The 15,151-nt window shown below is 41.3% G+C and overlaps 1 long non-coding RNA gene across 1 annotated transcript; it reads left to right on the forward strand.

The window, feature by feature from the left end:
- The first annotated feature begins 1,133 nt into the window (after positions 1-1,133).
- Positions 1,134-6,804, forward strand: LOC127316796 (uncharacterized). Its single transcript, XR_007860652.1, has 2 exons — positions 1,134-4,214; positions 6,027-6,804. It is a non-coding gene; the product is annotated as an uncharacterized lncRNA (long non-coding RNA).
- Positions 6,805-15,151: the final 8,347 nt, after the last annotated feature.

The following is a 15,151-nucleotide window of genomic DNA, read 5'->3' on the forward strand; positions in this document are numbered from 1 at the left end:
AGATGTAGGGGATTGGGGGAGATATGATGTGTCTTTAATCCATTTGTGAAATCTATTGTTATTATTACTTATGAGATTGACTATCTATGCTTTTCTTAATGCCTGTTGTCTAACTAAGGGTATAGACAACATGATCTAGAGATCTAGATAGATTAAAACTTGTTGTCTAGCAGCTATGTGGCCGGCCTCCTAGTGACAATGGTGATATTAAGAGAATTGAACACAACTCGAGGAGAACGAGGAACCATTAACCTTAATGTATTGGTCTGGTCTCATGACCTTAATAGTTATGTTGGCTGGTTGATAGCAACAGTTAATTAGACAATATCGTGGGCTAGGGTTTCTTCGTTGGGTGATGTGATCGGCAGCAGTTGTGATATCGACTGCGAGAGAAGACCTACGCGACATTGTGCTTCAGATCCCACGTCTCAGCGCTCGTGGAGTGCGAGGGTTTGGGCTCTGTACGATGTCTCCTGCTCGTTTGGTGCCGAGAGGTGGTAGTTCGTCCCGAACACTATTGTGATCTGATACGTCGCAAACGTATCTATAATTTTTGATGTTCCATGCTTGTTTTACACCAATTACTATATGTTTTAAGGGACTAACCTATTAATAGTTGAAAAAGTGCACAAGTTCTTGATTTCAACTTTGTTGTGCAGGAAATAGGCAAATATGGAAGGAAATAGCTCATTATGGTGAAATCTGGAATTTCCCGGAATTTGTCCCTGCTGAACACTTTTCAAAGATCGCTTCGAAACTCCATCAAAACGACGTCCAATGGAAAAGTCGTAAACTACAAAGTTGTAGAGAATTTCAAACCGAACAATTTGGACATCTTATTCGTCCAGAACGGACAAAGGATGCATCCGGGAAAGCGGAATTACTGCAAAGGTTCGTGCAGTCTCGGGACTCCGAAAGTTGGTGACGTATTTGACACAAACTCTTTCCATACCTGGATATTTCTGCCCAGCCACGAGTTGTGAGGCTCATGAAGGACAGAGGGGAGTCCTAGGAAGGTTCTAGAGGTGCCCAAGAGCCCTTGGATCAAAGGGGAATCCATCCAATGGCCTAGATTGCATCTCCAACACTATATATTGATGGGAAACCCTATTTTTGGAGTCCTCCAAGCATTGTCACGAAAATCCTCCTCCTTGGCAGCAGCCAAGGAGGGGGAAACACTCATCTATACCAGCACCAACTCAAGGAAGAAGAAGGCTAAGTGGCGGCGCTCCCCCATGATGCCGGCGGCGGGGAAGGAGTCCCCCGCGCCGCCGCCGGCGCCGCCCACGCCTCCGCCTCCCGGCTCTCCTCGCTGAGCCCTCCAACGTATTCACCGCCATCTCCATCACCAACTCCTCATTGTATTCAGTGGTCCATCCTCTCACAAACCTCTATACAGCCCCTATGTAAACATGGTGTTTGATGCTACAAGTTATAATCCTATGATCTATGTCATGTTACCATAGTTTATTTGTTCTTTGATTGATTGGTTGTTTCTCTTTGGTTCATTAGAGTTGTATGTTGATATGTTACCGTCCTTGGTGCCCATTATATTTGTGCGCGCATGGATCAAGCACCATAGGGTTGGTGGTACTTGTATACTAGAAGGGGGAAGTTCTGCCGGAGTTGCATGTATGGGAGTAAGAGGACCATTTACTTAAGGCTATGGTTGGGGAAACCTTAATGCTTGCTAGTATTTACGGATGTTTGCTAGCAAGCCAATCATATAGTACTTGTAATCCCGGAGGGAGAGCATGTATATTTAGCCTCTCCTACATAGAAAGCTGCATCGAAGACATTGAACCCAAGATCTTCACTAATTGATCTTGGACAAAGCCACCACTATTACCATCGCCTTTCCACACTCATGGTACTGTTAGTTTAGTTTCTTTTATTGCAGCAGCACTAACATTTATTCCATGTATTTTATTGTTCTGCAAAGTCACCTCTCATACCCGTTATCGCTCTAGTATTATTTTCTAGATATTGCAAACGCTTAGTGTGCGTAGAGTTGTATCAGTGGTTGATAGAACTTGAGAGAATGTTTATCCTACCTTTATCTCCTCGTTGGGTTCGACACTCTTACTTATCGAAAAGGCTACACGCGATCCCCTATGTTTGTGGGTTATCAAGACCTTTTTTGGCGGCGTTGCCGGGGAGCCATAGCGTAGGTGAATATTTTCGTGTGCACTTGTTTGCTTTATCTCTAAGTAGTTTTACTTCCTGTACCTAGTTGTTCTCTATCTCTTGTATGGATAGGGAATGCGATTTACAAAAAAAATAAGTTATACTTCTTATATAAAAAAATAAAAAAATGTTTTCAGAAAAGAAAAGTGATTGGAAAGATGAGTAATGGTGAAGTGGGGGTCGACCTTGAACACTTGTGTTCATGCCTGCGAAACAAAAACAATTCTTTCCATGGAAGCTTTTTATTAAAAACTTGTAAATAGTGTATATAGTGTATATAGTGTACATATCCCGCTGTAAATAGAATGTATAGATAACATCTAGTTTGTTATGCAAGATTGTCACTATGCTGCCTAGAAAACAGATTTCCTGTGTTCCACTGTAGAAAATTTTAAAAATCACCAAAACTTCATCTTGATCTGAAATTTCTTGAGTGCATAGTAGTTCTTGCTATCTAACTTTAGTTAGTTCTGACTTTTTTGATTTGAGGTACGTAGACAGATCTAATAATTCAATCTTTACGGACTGATTCTGTTGAGACAGATTTCCTGTGCTGTGCTGCAAAAATTCGTGAAAAATCTCAGTATGGCATTTTGATCTGATTTTTTTTGTGTGCATAGACCTGAGGTTATGATCTGTCTTTCATTAATCATGAGTTTTTCGATTTGAGTTATGTAACTATCTCATTTAGTGACATCTTTACAGAGTGTTCAGTTTTGACAGATTTCGATTCTCTTTGTTTAAATATTGTACTTAGGATTCAAAAGTTTCCTTCGTTTTCGACGTTCGATTGAATAATAAGAAACCTCAGTATTACAGTGGCTAAATATTTGATAGATTTTATAGAAATTAGGGATACTTGAACACTTGTGGATTTTATTTAATGAGTACTAACCTACTAATGAGTTTTGTGAAGCTTTATGTGGATGCAGTTTTTAAGTTCCAATCAATATGGTGATATGAGATGAGCAAGAGAATGCAAGAGCTCAAGCTTGGGGATGTGTAGATGGATCCCAAGAGAATATTCAAGAAGATGTAAATATCTAAGCTTGGGGATGCCCAAGGCATCCCCCTATTCATCAACCAACATGAGGTTGTCTCCTTCAAACTCAATATTACCCATCCACATGTAAGCATTGTATATAGTTGCTTTTATTATCTTTGGTTTTATCCTATTTAGTTTTATTAGGTTCTTTATTTGGTTCTTGTTTCTTTATCAGTTTCACTTATAATGGGAAAACAACAAAAAAAGGGGGTTTGAGAGCTCCATCAAATAATCATGCCCATCTTAAATGGCTATAAAGAAAGAGTTTTATGGGAGACAACCCAATATGTTTATATTTCTGTTATTTACTGCTTTGTTGAGTCTTGGAAGTCATTACTACTGTAATGACCTCTCCTTATCATGTTTGTTTTGTTTTTGTGCCAAGAATTGCCTCTAATGGTAAGAAAGTGGTATTTGGGGGATTTGCAATCTTGTTTACTGTTTCTGATTTGTCACGAGAAAAATCTCCAAAAATCACCAGAACGTAAGTTTGAGCTGCCAATTTACGAGCATCTTCCCCAGGTATTTATCTAACTTTCATTAGTTCAGAGTTTTTCAAGTTACAGAGCGTAACTATTTTTAAAAAATCAATTTTTACGAACTGTTCTGTTTTGACAGATTCTTGCACTGTTTTGCATTTGCATATTTTTGCCCACCTTTTTGAGTTCTCTTGATCAAAGAACCTTATTGAAGTTGTGATACAGTAGCTAATGCTTATTAAAATGCTTTTCATATGTCATACTGAACTTTGTAGATTTGATTAATATTATCATTGCACTAACGCTGCTAATGAGATTTGTGATGAGTTTTGTATGAAGGAAGTTTTCAAGTGTAGGAAAGAAGAATGATGAGATGAGATGAAGAATGGACAAAATATCAAGCTTGGGGATGCCCATGTAAACCCAAGATATATTCAAGAAGTACAAGCGTCAAAGCTTGGGGATGCCCAAGGCATCCCCTTCTTCATCAATAAAAATATCAGGTCCTGTTTCTGTTCACTATATTTTTATTGCTTCATATACTATGTTTTATTCTTGGAGCGTCTTTATTTTCTGTTGTGTATTTTATTTTCAATAAAGTGGGCACCATCATACCATGTTTGTTTGGGAGAGAGACACGCTCCGTTTTAATTGTATGAACGCTCTAGTTTTCACTCTTATTGTTCAACGAGCGTTTTATTTTTGCTAGTATTGCGTTTAGCTCTGGTTTTTGACTCATATTTTGTTCAGAGCATGTTAGTATGTTTCAGTTATATATGATTAGCTCTCTGATCTTTAATGAATATTACAAATGAGAGTTGTTTCAAATAAGTTGATTGGTGTTGGATATGAGTAAAAAGGTTTCATATTAATAATGATGCAAATGGAAGATCTCCTCTGATGTTTCAATTGGGTTGAATTGATCATTTAGTTTAGACTTTTAATATCACCATATGCTTTAATTAATAAGTTTTGTCGCTATGCATGGTTATGACCATTATTACTCTCTTAGTTGGTCGCTATCTTTCTTTTTGCTAGCCTTCATTCTGTACTGAGTATGATCTCTACTCGTGCATCCAACCACCAAAAACCAAAATATGCCAAAAGTGTCCACCATACCTACCTATATGTGGTATTTCACCGCCACTCCAAGTAAATTTACATGTGCTACCTTTAAAACCTTCAAAATAATTCCTTGTTTTTGCAATACATAGCTCATGGGAAAGTAGCCTAAAAAAATATTGTGGTGAGGAATATGTCACTTATGTATCTTAGTTCTTATAAGCTGCTTGTTGTGTGGCAACCATGCTGACATGGGGACACCATCATCATACTTTTGATAAATATCATGTGAGTTACTATGCATGTCCGTCTTGTCTGAAGTAAAGGATATAACCATGATAAAAGGTTAGAGTATGCATATTGTTAGAGAAGAACATTGGGCCGCTAACCAAAGCCATGTTTACATGGTGGAAGTTTCAGCATCGACATTAAAACCTCAAAAATCTCTTATGATAAATTTATGTTGCCAAAAGCTTTAAGCTTAAAGAGGAGTCCATTTGTCTGTTTTTCATGTTGTCCCGGTATGGATGTCTAAGTTGAGAATAATCAAAAGCGAGAAATCCAATGCGAACTTTCTCCTTAGACCTTTGTACAGGTGGCATGGAGGTACCCCTTTGTGAAACTTGGTTGAAACATATGTAGTGCGATGATAATCCATGGAAATCCGAACTAATTAGGACAAGGTGCGGGCACTATTAGTATTCGATGCATGTGGCTTGCAACTTATAGGAAGTTTTATACATAACCTATATTACTTATTGCTACCGTTGATACAATTTCCTCTCTTAAAATTTTATATCTCTATGTTTTCAAAATAAAAAAGCTCTAGCACATATTTAATCTCTGCTTCCCTTTGCGAAGGGTCATTCTTTTACTTTTATGTTGAGTCTTCATCTTCTAAGTTATATGCACCGTCTTATGAGAGCATAGTTGTCATTCTTAGTTCTATGTGCATGGTCCCAAAATTATTATTGATTGAATCATGAATGTGTTATTAATTGTTCTTAAATTATTTGTATCTAGTCATCCTTTGAACTTTGAAGGTGCATGTCACCTCAAAAATTATTCTTTTTATCACTTACCTACTCGAGGACGAGCAGGAGTTAAGCTTGGGGATGTTGATACGTCGCAAACGTATCTATAATTTTTTATGTTCCATGCTTGTTTTACACCAATTACTATATGTTTTAAGGGACTAACCTATTAATAGTTCCAAAAGTTCACAAGTTCTTGGTTTCAACTTTGTTGTGCAGAAAATAGGCAAATATGGAAGGAAATAGCTCATTATGGTGAAATCTGGAATTTCCCGGAATCTATCCCTACTGAACACTTTTCAAAGATCGCTTCGAAACTCCATCAAAACGACGTTCAATGGAAAAGTCGTAAACTACAAAGTTGTAGAGAATTTCAAACCGAACAATTTGGACATCTTATTCGTCCAGAAAGGACAACGGATGCATCCGGGAAAGCGGAATTACTGCGGAGGTTCGTGTAGTCTCGGGACTCCGAAAGTTGGTGACGTATTTGACACAAACTCTTTCCATACCTGGATATTTCAGCCCAGCCAAGAGTTGTGAGGCTCATGAAGGACAGAGGCGAGTCCTAGGAAGGTTCTAGAGGTGCCCAAGAGCCTTGGATCAAAGGGGCATCCATCCCATGGCCTAGATTGCATCTTCAACACTATATATTGATGGGAAACCCTATTTTGTGAGTCCCCCAAGCATTGTCACGAAAATCCTCCAGCCAAGGAGGGGGAAACACTCATCTATACCAGCACCAACTCAAGGAAGAAGAAGGCTAAGGGGCGGCGCTCCCCCATGATGCCGGCGGCGGGGAAGGAGTCCCCCGCGCCGCCGCCGGCGCCGCCCACGCCACCGCCTCCCGGCGCTCCTCGCTGAGCCCTCCAATGTCTTCACCGCCATCTCCATCACCAACTCCTCATTGTATTCATTGGTCCATCCTCTCACAAATCTCTGTACCGCCCTATGTAAACATGGTGTTTGATGCTACAAGTTATAATCCTATGATCTATGTCATGTTGCCATAGTTTATTTGTTCTTTGATTGATTGGTTGTTTCTCTTTGGTTCATTAGAGTTGTATGTTGATATGTTACTGTCCTTGGTGCCCATAATATTTGTGTGCGCATGGATCAAGCACCATAGGGTTGGTAGAAGGGGGAAGTTCTGCCGGAGTGATAGAAACCTAAGTACGCGAACCAGATAGTTGCATGTATGGGAGTAAGATGATCATTTACTTAAGGCTATGGTTGGGGAAACCTTAATGCTTGCTAGTATTTACGGATGTTTGCTAGCAAACCAATCATATAGTACTTGTAATCCCGGAGGGAGAGGATGTATATTTAGCCTCTCCTACATAGAAAGCTGCATCGAAGACATTGAACCCAAAATCTTCACTAATTGATCTTGGACAAAGCCACCACTATTACCACCGCCTTTCCACACTCATGGTACTGTTAGTTTAGTTTGTTTTATTGCTGCATCACTAACATTTATTACATGTATTTTATTGTTCTGCAAAGTCACCTCTCATACCCGTTATCGCTCTAGTATTATTTCCTAGATATTGTAAACGCTTAGTGTGCGTAGAGTTGTATCAGTGGTTGATAGAACTTGAGAGAATGTTTATCCTACCTTTAGCTCCTCGTTGGGTTCGACACTCTTACTTATCGAAAAGGCTACACGTGATCCCCTATATTTGTGGGTTATTACGATCTCCCATCAATACGGGGGTGGAGGATCTAGCAGTGGGGCTATCAGCAAGGATGGGAGAGCTGCTCCTGATTGACAAGGAAGCAACATGGCTAGTTATCAACTGAGTCGATCCGGTGAACATTCCTCATCCCTGCTGGGCGATGCTCGGAAATTTTTTCTCCCCTCGCAAGCTGGTGATCGGGGCCCTGGAGAAGGCGATGCACCGTGCGTGGGGTCTGCATGGCCCGACACAATTCAAAAACATTGGTGGTAACCGGTTTTTGGTGATTTTCAAATCAGAAAGGGATTGGCCACATGCAACGAAGCATGGTCCATGGAAGTTTGATTTCAATGCGGTAGTCCTGTAGAAACACGATGGATCTATTCGCCCTTCTGATATGGTGTTTGACTGAATGGATATTTGGGTCAGGGTTATTGATCTTCCTATGGACATGCTAAAAAGGTCTACAGGGAATTAATTGGAGGATGGATTGGAGAGTTTATATTTGTGGATGTAGATGAAGAAGGAGTGGCATGGGGCAAGGATCTGAGATTTCGCGTCTCGTAATGAGTTGATCAGCCACCGCTACGTGGGGTTAACTTGAAGGAATCTGATGATGATTTTGAAGGGAAGTGGTTTGATTTGAAGTACGAGTATGTGCCACACTTTTGTTTCCATTGCGGCTGACTTGTTCACCCTGAAAAAATATGTCTGGCTGAGAAAGAGGATGAGAAGCAGTGGGGTGAACGGTTGCGTGCATCACCAAGACGTAACCAGAGGCCACCACCGGCTGCCCATCCAGGCGTGTCCTCTGGGAGCAACTACAATCGATCTTCTGATTCGAACTATATGAGGCAGGACGATGATGCATGTCGGTGTTCTTATATAATGTTATTTCCATGTTTTATACTGTTTTTCGGGGAGTTTTTAAACAATCCCCTCTCATGTGGTTTTAACTTTGTCTGGCAGAAAACATCTTCTGTTAGTATTTTTTACTTTCCAGAAGCTACGGGACTCGAAAAAAGGAAAGACTAGGGTTCATGCTTCAGAACTTTTGAGACGGACAAAATGAGCTAAAGTGAAACACCAGGACGTAAAGGGGATGGAAACTAGGCCCAATGGTGCGCCCAACCTCTTAGGGCGCGCCACCAGGGGTCGTTTCCCCCGCAACTGTCTGATTCACCTCAATCTTGCGCCCACGGACTTCGTTTGACCGAAAACCCCTATATATACGACTCCACTAGTGTTCCCTCAAAGAGAGCACCGTAGGAACACCAGAGCACCAAAATAGAGGCTGAAGCAGCAAAGATTGGAGGGGGAAACTCCGCCGGAGCATCCTTTGGAAGGATCTCCACCTTATCCAACGTCTTTAACATCATCACCATGATCAAGGGGGAGTAGTCCACCTTTGGACTATGGGTTTGTGGCAGCAGCTTGATCTATTTCTTTCTTGTTCTTCATAGATTTTAGTACCATACGAGCTGCCCAACATGATTATCGTCATATATGTAATACATGTGATGTGGATCTTTATTCTATGGTATTGATATATGAGATTAGAATCTATTATCACTAGTAGGAAACTAGCTATAGGTAGAATGCCTTTTTTTGGCTCACCAAATAACCATGCGCCACTAAAAAAATTGGTGGCGCACCTAGGCACGTGCGCCAGTAAATAATAGAATTTTTGTGGCGCACCAGCTCTCCGTGCGCCACAAAATTTGACATTTCGGTGCCACACCAACTCTCCATGCACCACAAAAATCGGGTTGGGCCCGCGACCAATTATTGGGTTGACCAATTATGAGTATTTTTGTGGCGCATGAAGCTGGATGCGCCACAAAAATGTTGCATTTCTGTGGCGCATGTGACCAAATGCACCACATAAAACAACATTTCTGTGGCGCATGGAGCTACATGCACCACAGAAGTTTTTTCAACTGTCCACGCAACCCCCCTGGATCGCCCTTTTAGTTTTCATAAAATCATAGAAAATTATAAAAGTTCCAAAACAATTTTCCTTTGAAGGGTACTTACATTAAGTGGTATACTTGTACGAAAAATTGGAAAACATGGATTTCGATGTATTTTGCAAAAAAAGGTCATGACATTTTCAAACTGGATTTCTGGTTGCATACGAACTCGAAAAAAAACGCAAAATATATCAGAATGATAGAGAGAAAAAGTTACATCCGAATTCACTGGGTTTACCCGGTTAGCCAATTTTTCGGATCGGCAAATTCGAAAAGAGTAAGAAGTTACGGAAAAGTCAAGATTTTTTTCTTGCAAAAAAAATAAAAACAATCGGTGGCGCACCAACTGCACATGCACCACAAAAATTTTAGGCTGAAATTTGTAATCCGGCGGCGCCCTTCTCTCTCTCTCTCTCTCTCTCTCTCTCTCTCTCTCTCTCTCTCTCTCTCTCTTCTTCTCCTCCTCTCCTCCACTTCTCCTCCTCCTCCTCCTCCTCCTCCTCTCCTCCACTTCTCCTCCAGTTCCCCTTATCTCCTTCTTCTCCCACCTCTCCTCCACATCCGGCCTCCACATCTAGCGACCTCCTCCTCCTCCTTCTCCACACCCGATGACATCCTTACCCTCCGGCGACCTCCTCTCCCACCTCTGGCGACCCCCTTCGACCGGCCTCCTCCTCCTCCACACCAAACGACCTCCTCCTCCAACGACCTCCTCCTCCTCCTCCTCCAGCGACCCCTTCCTCCCCCACCTCCGGTGACCACCTTCGGCCGGCCTCCTCCTCCTCCACCACCCACCCACCCACCACCACTGGCCGGCCTCCTCGCCCTCCTACTCCTTCTCCACCTACCCCACCCACCTACCCACCTCCGGCGAACTCTATTAAATTTCAAAAAAAGATTCGGCGAAATTCTGGCGGCCCCAGATCTAGTTCTGGCCGCCATTTTTTAAAATTCAAAAAAACATTATGTGGCTCACTACTGCTGGGTGCACCACAGAAAGTATTCTGTGGCGCATGCCTGCCTGGTGTGCCACAGAAATGTCACTTACTATGGCGCATGGGTCCGTGCGCCACATAATTCATTTTTTGTGGCTTGGATTCTTTGGCGCACCGTCCGTGCGCCACATAATTCCAAAACAGTGTGCCACTGATGAGCCTTTTCCTAGTACTATGTGTATGTATTGATAGCATATCATGAACCCCATTCTAAGTACTTGTTCTGATCCAACTTGTATGCAAGAACATGTGTGGGGAGAAGTGTGTATTATATGGAGAAGTGATTGAATAGTGACAACAAATTCATGATCTATTATGCTTTTACCTTTTCCTTTGCATCCTCACTATGGATAAAGTGAATGCATGTGTTGTGTTTATCATGTGACAATAATGATAATATTGTTGAATCAAGGTAGCATATTTGATATTCAAACATCAAGTCAAAGGCACCTCCTATTCTACTGACATGCTCTTTGAGTTGCAACACAAAATCCAACTTGTACCTGGTTTGGAGGAATTATCAGCGCCTTTCACCAAGGAGTAAATTGATTTGGTGGTAAAGCATATGCCTGTAGACAAAAGCTCCTGGCCCTGATGGTTTTAATGGGCAATTTCTCAAAGCTTGTTGGCACATTATTAAGCATGATATTTATCAGCTATGCTTTGATTTCTATGATGGGAAATTGAATATTGAAAGTATTAATATGGGGCACATTCACTACAAGAAAAGTTGCCATAGCCGACGAAGTTGAAGTCGCGCCGTGGTTGCTGCTGCACCATGGCCGACGATTTTGGTCTCTCTGTGGTGCATGTCAAAACTTTTTTTTCTCTCGTTTTTGAGGCCACCTAACCCGATGAAAACGTCCAAAACATCGCATATGGTGGCCCGGGACGTGGTGCATCACGAATTATCGGGTTCGCCGGCCGAGTCAACACAAATCCGCACCGCCCAGGGATGTAGGGACTAGATGGCAGCCTCTCTAGCATTGTTTTTTTCTCGATCACGCCATCTCGTTCAACACTCTCCGATCGAGCCGTTTACGATGCAGGATCATGGGTCCCGCATGTAATCCTCTATCAACGAAAATTCTTTCTTTTCTTGGATTTTTTGACCCCCCTGATTTCTGGCTAGTTCCTTTTTCTTTTGATCCCGTGCTGCCTTGGAAACGTTGAGACCGCTGATGCTAATTGGGACCCGCATGTCATCCTCCATGTGTAATCAAGTTTCTTTTCTTGGAGTTATTTTTGGCACCTCATATTTGGTCACTTGCCTTTTTCTTTCGATCCAGTGCCGCCTCTCAAATGATGATACCGCTACTGCTAAATGGGACCCGCATGTCATCCTCTATGTGCAATGAAGTTTCTTTTCTTGGAGTTATTTTTGGCACCTCATATTAGGTCACTTGCCTTTTTCTTTCGGTCTCATGCCGCCTCTCAAACGGTGATACCGCTGCTGCTAAATGGCACCTGCATGTCATCCTCTATGTGCAATCAACTTTTTTTTCTTGGAGTTATTTTTGGCACCTCATATTGGGTCACTTGCCTTTTTCTTTCAGTCCCGTGCCGCATCTCAAACGGTGATACCGCTGCTACTAAATGGGACCCGCATGTCATCCTCTATGTACTATAAATCTTTCTTTTCTTGGATTTTTTGGGACCTCATATTTGGTCACTTGCCTTTTTCTTTTGATCCCGTGACACCTCTCAAACGGTGATACCGCAGCGACTAAATGAGACCCGCATGTCATCCTCTATGTACAATCAACTTTCTTTTCTTCGATTTTTTTTGGCACCTGATATTTGGTCACTTGCCTTTTTCTTTCGATCCTCTGCCGCCTCTCAAACGGTGATACCGCTGCTGCTAAATAGGACCCGCATGTAATCCTCTATGTACTATAAAAGTTTCTTTTCTTGGATTTTCTTCACCCTCTAATTTTCGGCTATTTCCTTTTTCTTTTGATCCCCTGCCGCCTTGAAAACGTTGAGTAAGCTGCTGACTCATGGGACCCGCATGTCATCCTCTATGTACAATCAATTTTCTTTTTCTTTTGATCTCAAGCCTCATTTGAAACGTTGAGACCGCTGCTGCAAAATGGGACCCGCATGTCATCCTCTATGTACAATAAAGTTTCTTTTCTTGGATTATTTTTGGCTCCTGATATTTGGTCACTTGCTTTTTTCTTTCGATCTCATGCCGCCTTTGAAACGTTGAGTAAGCTGCTGGCTCATGAGTCCCGCATGTCATCCTCTACGAACAATAAAAGTTTCCTTTCTTGGAGTTATTTTTTACCCCTAATTTCTAGCTACTTCTTTTTTCTTTTGATCCCCTGCCGCCTTTGAAACGTTGAGGATTCTGCTGGCTCATGGGTCCCACATGTCAGCCTCTACAAACAATAAACCTTTCCTTTCTTGGAGTTAATTTGACCTCTAAATTTTGGCTATTTTGCCTTTTTTTTAATCCTGTGCCGCCTTGAAAACGTTGAGGATGATGCTGCCTCATGGATCCCGCATGTCATCCTCTCAGAACGATAAATACTTATTTTCTTGAATTTTTTACCAACTGATTTTTGGTTTATTTTTTCTTTCCATCCACAGCCGCCTTTAAAACGTTGACGACGCTGCTGGCTCATGGGTCCCCGATGTCAGCCTCCCCGAATAAGAAACATGTAATATCTTGATTATTTTGCAGACAATAAACAATTTATTTCGCTCTGAGCTTAGCAAACAGATAAATTAAATCTTTATGTTTACATAAATAAACTTATATATTGAATCTCCTTTTTTTTGTTTTTGCGAAACATAGGACTTTCCTGTTTTGGAATGGGCTGAAATTGTACGAGTCAAAAGGAGTCCAGCAAGGTAGTTCAAAGGCCCAGATAGTCAGATGCAGCCCAACTGAAATCTTTCTTTTCTTGGATTTTGACCCCCTGATTTCTGACTACTTACTTTTTCTATTGATCCCGTGCCACCTTGGAAACATTGAGACCGCTGCTGCAAAATGGGACCCGCATGTCATCCTCTATGTACAATAAAAGTTTCTTTTCTTGGATTATTTTTGGGTCCTGATATTTGGTCACTTGCCTTTTTCTTTCGATCTCATGCCACCTTTGAAACGTTGAGGAACCTGCTGGCTCATGGGTCCCACATGTCAGCCTATATGAACAATAAATCTTTCCTTTCTTGGAGTTATTTTGACCCCTAATTTCTGGCTATTTCGCCTTTTTTATCCCGTGCCGCCTTGGAAACGTTGAGGATGCTGCTGCCTCAAGGGTCCCGCATGTCATCCTCTTAGAACGATAAATGTTTCTTTTCTTGGATTTTTTACCAACTGATTTTTGGTTTATTTTTTATTTTGATCCCCTGCCGCCTTTAAAACGTTAACGATGTTGCTGGCTCATGGGTCCCTGATGTTAGCCTCCCCGTACAAGAAACATGTGATATCTTGATTATTTTGCAGACAATAAATAGTGTATTTCGCTCTGAGCTATTACAAAGGAATAATTAAATCTTTGTTTTTACATAAACAAACTTATATGTTGAATCTCCTTGTTTTTTGTTTTGCCAAGCATAGGACTTTCCTGTTTTGAAGTGGTCTGAAATTGTACGAGTCAAAAGGCTTCCAGCAGGATAGTTCGAAGGCCCAGATGTCCAGATGCAGCCCAATTAAAATCTTTCTTTTCTTGGATTTTTTGACCCCTGATTTCTGGCTACTTCCTTTTTCTTTTGGTCCTTTGTCTCCTTGGAAACTATGAGACCGCTATTGCAAAATGGGACCCACATGTCATCATCTATGTACAATAAAATTTTCTTTTCGTGGATTATTTTTGGCTCCTGATATTTGTCACTTGTCTTTTTCTTTGATCTGATGCCAACTTTAAAACGTTGAGACCACTGCTGCAAAATGGGATCTGCATGTCATCCTCTATGTACGATAAAAAAAATTCTTGGATTATTTTTGGCACCTGATATTTAGTCACTTGCCTTTTTTCTTTCGATCTCATGCCGCATCTGAAATGTTGAGAAAGCTGCTGGCTCGTGAGTCCCGCAAGTCATCCTCTATGTAGAATAAAAGTTTCCTGTCTTGGAATTATTTTTTACCCAAATTTCTGGCTACTTCCTTTTTCTTTTCATCCCGTGCCGTCTTGGAAACGTTGAGACCGCTGCTGCAAAATGGGACCCACATGTCATCCTCTATGGATAATAAAAGTTTCTTTTCGTGGATTATTTTTGACTCATGATATTTGTCACTTGCCTTTTTCTTTCGATCTCATGTCAACTTTGAAACGTTGAGATCGCAGCTGCAAAATGGGACCTGCATGTCATCCTCTATGTACAATAAAAAAAATTCGGATTATTTTTGGCACCTGATATTTAGTCACTTGCATTTTTCTTTCGATCTCATGCTGCATCTGAAACGTTGAGGAAGCTGCTGGCTCGTGGGTCCTGCAAGTCATCCTCTATGTGTAAAATAAAATTTTCCTTTCTTGGATTTATTATATTTTACCCCTAATTTCTGGCTACTTCTTTTTCTTTTGATCCCGTGCCACCTTGGAAACATTGGAGCGCTGCTGCAAAATGGAACCCGCATGTCATCAGCTTCAGCTACCAAATTGTTTTACATTCGATACATATTCTACCGTGCTTCATGCCTGCCCATGACACCTTTGACTAAGATTTTTTTTGACTAACATATATAA

Source organism: Lolium perenne, chromosome 7 (assembly GCF_019359855.2).
Source record: "Lolium perenne isolate Kyuss_39 chromosome 7, Kyuss_2.0, whole genome shotgun sequence".
NCBI lineage: Eukaryota > Viridiplantae > Streptophyta > Magnoliopsida > Poales > Poaceae > Lolium > Lolium perenne.